Below are 7,915 nucleotides of genomic sequence, written 5' to 3'. Positions count from 1 at the left end.
CATCTAATTAACTTCTCCTGTGTTTACGGTCGGTTTGTCGGTTTGGCTCTAATTTTGAACGAAACGTACTACTATGTCTACGTAAGTTACATGTTCACAAAACACAAAGGGACAGCAACGACCGATCCAGGATCTGATAATGAAGCTGATGACATGCAATTAAAAATCTAAATGGGATTCCAACTCTAGTTGATCATCATTCTGTCATTAGATATATTTATGTGGGGGTAAATTTTGGATTACTCTCTCGACAATTGATTATCTTCAAAGTTTGGCCAGAACCTCTGGGAAAGGGCCACGGCGGATTTGTTATGTCACGACAGACCATGGTTTCAGGTTTCAGGTTTCAGGTTTCAGGTTTCACGTGTTCAGGCCACGGAGTCCAGACAATGCAAGCTAGGTACAAAAGCAAGGACAGCATGCATAGAGTCGGTGAGTGCTTTCAATACTCGGACCATTTTGTCAAAGAGGAAACAAATATCTTGAATCATTTTCTAACTAAAACATGTGCAGCGCCTGAATTTAGGAGAGCGCAAGGAGTTGAGACGATGAAAGGTGATAAGAAAAACACCCTTTCGGGCACTTTTGGTTGTTTTTTGAACGTCCTTTTTTGGTTTTGCTGATAAAATGAAAAACGTGTTTGTTATGGCAATTTTTTGAATACTTTTTTCATTTGGATAAAAATGCATTGTATGATTGTATCCACTTCCTAATTTTTGTGGTTAAAAAATAATAATAATAATAATAAATAAATAAATCTCTCTGTCTTGATTTCATTGTTCGCTGTAGACGGCCCCAGTTATGTTTTTGTCAATTCTTGTTGGCCACATTTGTTTTCCGCATTTAAAATTTCACCAAATTGGAACAAGGTGGTTTAGAGGAGCTGGACTTTCGCGGACTCGGAAAAATAATAAAGCACATTATACAAGGTGGTTTATGAGCATCGGCGGACTCGGAAAAATAATATACTAGGGACTAATTTACACATTGACAAAATATAAAAATTAAAATCTTATGAATTCATAAGTTTATGAAATTTATTTTACTAAATTATAGAGGTTAAATTAAATAATAGTCAAATCAACTAAATGGGTTATTGTGAGTTTTTATTTTTTAATTAAAGTGTTGATTTTTATAATTTTTAAAATTAAAGTTTAAATTTTATAAATTTATGAGGATTATTTTATAGATTAAATGGGATATTTAATAAATTTAGTGAGACTAATTTGAAACTCAAATAACTTTCTCTTTAATATTTAAAATTTATGATCGCCAGTTGAATCTTTTTATCTCGTATCTACCTTATACCTTCAACCTTTAATAATAAATAATAAATTAGTTATCTAAGTTCACATATATGTATACTTTGTTATCTTTTTCTTCATGGCATAACTATTTCTGTTCAGTCCTCAACGTAGATGTTTTGCTAATTACATCCATTTAATATGATCTTATTGGCTGAAGAACTTGCATTTCTGTCGTATGGTCACACAAATTACTTGACATTGAATGAATGAATCTTAGCTCTGTGAATTATTATTATCATTATAACTTCTCAATGCAGAGGCCAAAATGTGAATTTTTTTGTAAAAGTAACTAATAGATAAGAAAAGTACAGATTTGAGTGCACTATTTTTTGTTCTTTTAGTGTTTGGGAATCCATAATTTTCTTGTTTTTTACCTTCATCCATACAAAATTTACATTTTTACATCTATACATGAGAATCTCTCTCTCTTTTCATATATATATATATATATCAGAGTAGAGAATCCATATAAGCTGGAACCTATAAATGACCTAGTTTTACAGGAATGGCAAATCAATCCTAGGCTAAGAGTTGGTTTTACTGCCCTTCAACCAAATCGGGACTTACGACCAAATACTACCAAGGCACCCAAAGGTAACACCCTTTACCACTCAAGCAAAAGTTTAATCACATACAACTTCAGACTACACAAAATCTCTAAACGTTGGGAATTATATATACATATCTTTAATAAAGCAATTGATAATTGGGAATTACCAAAGATTTCTAAAGACATGATTTACAAAACAAAAAGGCTTGATTTTTTAAAGACTGATTTTGTTATAAAAACTGAAGAACGTGACATAACCCTTTCAAAGTCATTTGCAATTTATTAAAAAAAAAATCTCTAAACGATAAAACACAACCCCCTTGGCTCTGATACCAGTAAGATCAAAGAAAGACGATACTCTACAGAGTAGAGAATCCATATAAGCTGGAACCTATAAATGACCTAGTTTTACAGGAATGGCAAATCAATCCTAGGCTAAGAGTTGGTTTTACTACCCTTCAACCAAATTGGGACTTACGACCAAATACTACCAAGGCACCCAAAGGTAACACCCTTTACCACTCAAGCAAAAGTTTAATCACATACAACTTCAGCCTACACACACACACACACACACACACACACACACATATATATATATATATATATATATATATATATATATATATATATATGTATGTATGTATGTATGTATGTATGTATGTATGTATGTATGTATGTATGTGATAGTCTTTCGATGAGAGATTTCTTAAATTATTAAAGTGAGGGAATAAACTGAAAAAAAAAACACACACACACACTTTAGGGTCCAGCTATGCTGTAACAGTGGTACGGTACCACTATTGCTTTCAGCCATTGGATCTTGCTAATGCAACTGTACAACTATAGATCCAATGGCTGATTGCAACTGTGGTACCATACCACTGTTGCAACATAGTTTTGCCCTACACTTTAATATACTACAAGACAAAAAAAATAGTACTTCTCTCTCTTTTTTTTTTTTTGGTCTTTTAGCTTTGTTCATATTTTAATTTCTTGCATATATCCTCATGTGAGCACCACTTTGTGTATATTTATTTGTTAACTATTATTGTTCTATCAGTCTTCAGTCAAAGTTTAGTTTCAATGGTAAAGAAGATATTTTTAGGGTTCAGGTCGAACTGTATAGGTATATGAGTTAATTAAAAAAAAATATTTCTGTTCAATCTTTATTGCACTAAATTAGTTTTTTTAGTCATAATTAAATTCATAATTTTCACTAAATTAATTTTTACAAAATTATGTGTAGCTCATCTATTATTGCTTTCTTAATGTGGAATCACATTGTAACTGGAGCAAAATGATTTCGTGGTGTTTTGATGAGAGAGAAAGGAAGCATGTAACTCAGATGGGTATTGGGCTACTGGCTGGCGGGCTCTGTCTCAACAAAATATCAGGGCTTCGTAAATTTTCAAAATTCGACCTGGTTTATAAGATACTATTTTCACCCCTCGCTCTTCTTTTCAAGCCCCATTTCTCTAGCTATTACTATATTTCGATAATTCCCAAAATATCTTTGTTTGCTCTTCTTCATCAGTTAAAAAAAAAAAAAAACCTTTTGTCAATGCCGCTCCTTCTCTGTCCCCCCTCATTTCAACCCCTTTCAATTTCTTCTCGATGTGGCACTTTAAAAAAGCAGCAGAGGTAACATCCAATATTTCTTTAATCAACTACTGTGGGTCTTATTGAATATGAATTTATTATGCAGCATCAACTTCCAAAAATTAAAAAAAAAAAAGAATTAACAATATCACTTTGGAGATGCAAATATTGTTTTAATATTAATTTGACCATTGTTTTGGGTAAAGAGGATGCAAATGAAGAAGATAGGTAATTCATATTTAGGGCCTTAGAAAAAAACAAAACTCAAGTTCATACTTTTTAATTTATATGAGTATTCCATTTTGAAAAAGGGAACAACATGGGCTAAAGATTTGACCGTCCAGCGCGCATGTTCATAAATCATAGTGTTAATAATCTATGAAATTTTTTTTAAAATGATCTTTCTTGTAAAAATAAATTATAAAGTAAATAAATGAAACGACCCGCCCGAACTACAAAGGCAAGTCTAACTAATTTTATCTATATGATTAAATAAAATAATTAATAAGAGTCTTGTCGAAATTTTGGGATTTGAAATAGTGATTTGAGGTTAGGCTTTGTATGGACTATGTTTTTGGAATTTATTCAATTGAGATTTTCTTGAAAGTTTTTGATTTAATATTGTATATTATCACAAAATTTGTCAATATTAAAAGATCAAAATGCCATTCTAATTAAGAGTGAGTGGCTTCTAAACCAGTGAAAAGAGAAGTTGAGGCTTGTAGAAGCGATGCGACTTTACTTCGAACATAAGGATAGGTTGCTGTAAGCAAGCGAATTAAAGAATTGTCGAATTTGGTTAAAGTGTTTTGAAACATATGGAGTTTTAATTAGTTTTGACAAATAAGAGAGGGGGGTTTCACTCATTTTCTAATATTCAATCAACTTCATCGATCAACCTCCTCAAGCATATTATCACACATCACGATAAATAATATGCTTAAATGATTTCATTTGATTCTTACCCAATATTTTTGAGTAATATCAAAAGAATATATCATAACTGAAGCCAACATATAATATATATTCATAACAATCATATGAGAATTATACAATCCAAAATGAGGTGATCAATAGTTCTAATAATCTGATCGTGTGCCAAAACTCAAAATAACTACAATCGTTGGATCAAGTGATAAACTTATAACCACCTATGGGGAACGATATAGTAAAAAGAGGTGTGTATATATTCAGTGAGTGGATAATAAGTTTGAAAATACTAATACTTGAAAATAAATATGTTACTACAATTTAAAAGTCTCATCAAACTATGTATAAAACCATAATCATGTATAAAAGAAATATTTAATTTTAAATCAAATAAGTAGGGAAGTTTGCTTCTTATGAAAGAAATATTAGACTCAGAATTCAAAGATAGATATGCATCTCCACCCGAATCACCTAAAGGAATAAGTGATGATGTACATAATAAAAAGATCATGAAAATCATATCTAGAGAACGTATATACATGATTCTAAATCTATCAATAAACAAATACTTAGGGAAATAACCTCGTCATATGGTTGATGCAATGATTTCGTGAAAGTGTACTATTGTGCCCAAAGCTACAACGGGTAGATCAATAATGTGTTATCTCATTATATCTCATTGTACCACATGCATAAAATAGCCCCTAAAAGGTAAAAGTGCCCAAGCACACACCCAAAGCACCATGTATGCTCAGATTGGCTCTAAAGACCTTTATGTCAAACTGAATATCCGTAAATGAATATCTATAACTGTATCTCTTTAATCATACTTTGTAACTAAAGGGTGATGAGAACCTTTAAGGGAATACCATCAAAGTTTCAACTAATCCTTTACGTATTCATAAAGGCCTAATTACAAGAATCCAAGTTGCTTTAAATGGTTTAATTGAGAAAATGTGGACTAAAAATACAATTTAAGATCTAAAACATGATTAATGGGGCCTAGAGAGAAGAAAAGACATTTTGGGCATTATTCAAGCTATTGGATAGCTAAATACACAATTTGAGACAAATGTAGAAAGGAAAATTTTGGAACATAACTGATATTAATTGAGTTGAAATTAATATGCACGCTATATACCACTGAAAAGATGACTTTCTAATGCAATTTACAAAGTTGGATTTGAAGTTTTTTAGAAGACATTATGACCAATTTGTTACAGTTTGTTCAGGGTTGGGAATTCCAACCATCCCTTTGTTTATTCAACTTCATTTATTTGTTGTATTTTAAGTTTGTCAATATATTGGGTAAATTTATCATTAATGATGGTGGGCTAGCATTAATTATGGTAAGCTAGCATTAAGTTTGTTAATGAATAACATTAATAATGATAGGTTGGTGAAGACTTTTGAAGCATCCTTTCACGAACCTATGCTTGGAGGGTTACTCAAACGATTCCAAGTATATTTTTAGGATTTTTGGTTTTTATTAGTCTATTTAAACTTAGCAACCTTACTATGTAAAAGATAATTTGGGAGATTAATGTTTGAATTTGCAAGATTATTATCTCTTTGGTTCTTTTGAGAACTGATGAACTTATCAAGAATTTGCATTCTTGTGGTGTTCCAAACTAAACTGATCAATTACCTTCTCATCTAGATCTTCAGTGTGGTATCAATATCATTCTTCATACCTCTAGTTCATGTTTTCTTAAACATTATGTCAATGTTTTTGTTGGGTTTAAACTTGTTTAGAGCTTTTTTGGGCAATTGAAACTCTAATTAAATGTACGTTTTGAAGTTTTATTGTGGGGTTCCGATCAGAGGGAAAGGATATTGTCTAATGATTTTGAAAACAAACTTCAAAACACATGTAAATAAATATTTTAAACTTACTTTCGACCTATAGTTTTATCTATATATTTGGCACTAAAGTACCCTCATGCGTTTAAAATCAAAGATAAGTAAAAAGAAAAATTAACCATTTATCATATCTTTTAAGAAACACATCCATATGCAAATAACTATTATTAGAAAACTTAATCGAAGAATCAAAAATTACTTTATAAACATGTTTTGCTTTACTAAAATTAAAGAAAATTATAAAATATAAGTTTAATACATTCCACTCACAATAATGACATTCAAACTTGGCTATCATCAACGTCCACGGATGGACTCTCGTTCGCAATTCCTCCAAATTGAGAAAAAGATGAGGGCTAAACGTTTTAGGCTCTACAACGTCTCTAATTCAAGTTATGCAAGACCCAAACTCAATTTCTGGCAAAATACCCAAGCCTGAAAATTTTCCCCTTTTTTTTTTTTTGGTCCCCGCGCCTTTCTTTTTTTTGGAGAGGAAAATTTTCCCCCCCCCCCCCCCCCCCCCCCCCCCGCCCCTCCGGGTTCGCAATTTAAGGGATTGGCCTAGGCTTTTTCAAGCTTACCCAAGCCCATTAGAGTAAAAGTATAAGGACTAGGCTTGGGCTTTTACTTATGTTTGTCAAAATTTTTTAAAATTATTGTAAACTTGAAATTAGTTAATAATAATCAAGTTGTTATAATTAACAATTAATTAAAGAAAATAAATATTTCAAAAATAAAATAATAACTAAAGAAAATGAAGCAAATCAAAGTTTATGAATTTAGTTTTTTTTTTTGTATTGGATTCTCTAATTCATGGACTCTCTTAATTAATTACTACTTAAAAGAGAGTTTAATATTATAATTTTAAATATTTTGATTCATTATTGATATATAAATCAAGGATTCAAGCTTTCTTTTTTTTGTTATTTTTTAAATTTGAATTTATTATTCTAACTTATAAATTTATTTATTCTAAAAAATAAAGGGTTTAGGCTTAACCATGACTTTTTTTCCTAAACCCTTTTCCAGGCCCTCGTGTGAGAGGCGCGGACCAAAACTTGTAGGTATAGACAAGGCTGGCCTGGACTTTTTTACCATCCCTACCCCCTCTTTTATATGCTTAATAATATACAAAAAGACCATTAAGCTTAGCTTTTTATTTTATTAATATTAATTTGGGCTTCGAATTATTTGAGGCCCAATAAGAAAAATGAATAAAAAAAAAACTTCCTTTCCTCGCTCAGTGAACTTTCCCAACCTAATCCGAAGTCCAAGTCTCAGGTCAGCAATTAACTTATACATTCAATATATATATATATTATTACAATAAAATTTACTTTTTGATCAAATTCTTACTCTTTCAAAATTGACCTCTTTTTTTTTAAATGTAAACTTTGAATGTGAGTTAATAATGAAGAAAGAGACCAAGGAAAAAGCCGCCTGCTGAGTTGTGTGTATCATCTGATTTGGAGTGCTACCGTGATGTCTGATTTATCTAAATGCTGAACTGTTTTGTTATTCTGTTGTCAGCATAGTTTTTGGTGGATTTTAAAGGATCTCTTAGTGAACCTAGGCTTCTTTTTATGACTTAAAATTTTTTTAAAAGTTGAGTTAAGTGAAAAATAGAATAAAATATAATAAAATTTGAGCCACTCAGCCACAC

This window comes from Citrus clementina, unplaced genomic scaffold, assembly GCF_000493195.1.
Source record: "Citrus clementina cultivar Clemenules unplaced genomic scaffold, Citrus_clementina_v1.0 scaffold_7, whole genome shotgun sequence".
NCBI lineage: Eukaryota > Viridiplantae > Streptophyta > Magnoliopsida > Sapindales > Rutaceae > Citrus > Citrus x clementina.
The sequence above is the reverse complement of the archived record's forward strand: the minus strand, read 5'-3'. Positions refer to the sequence as shown.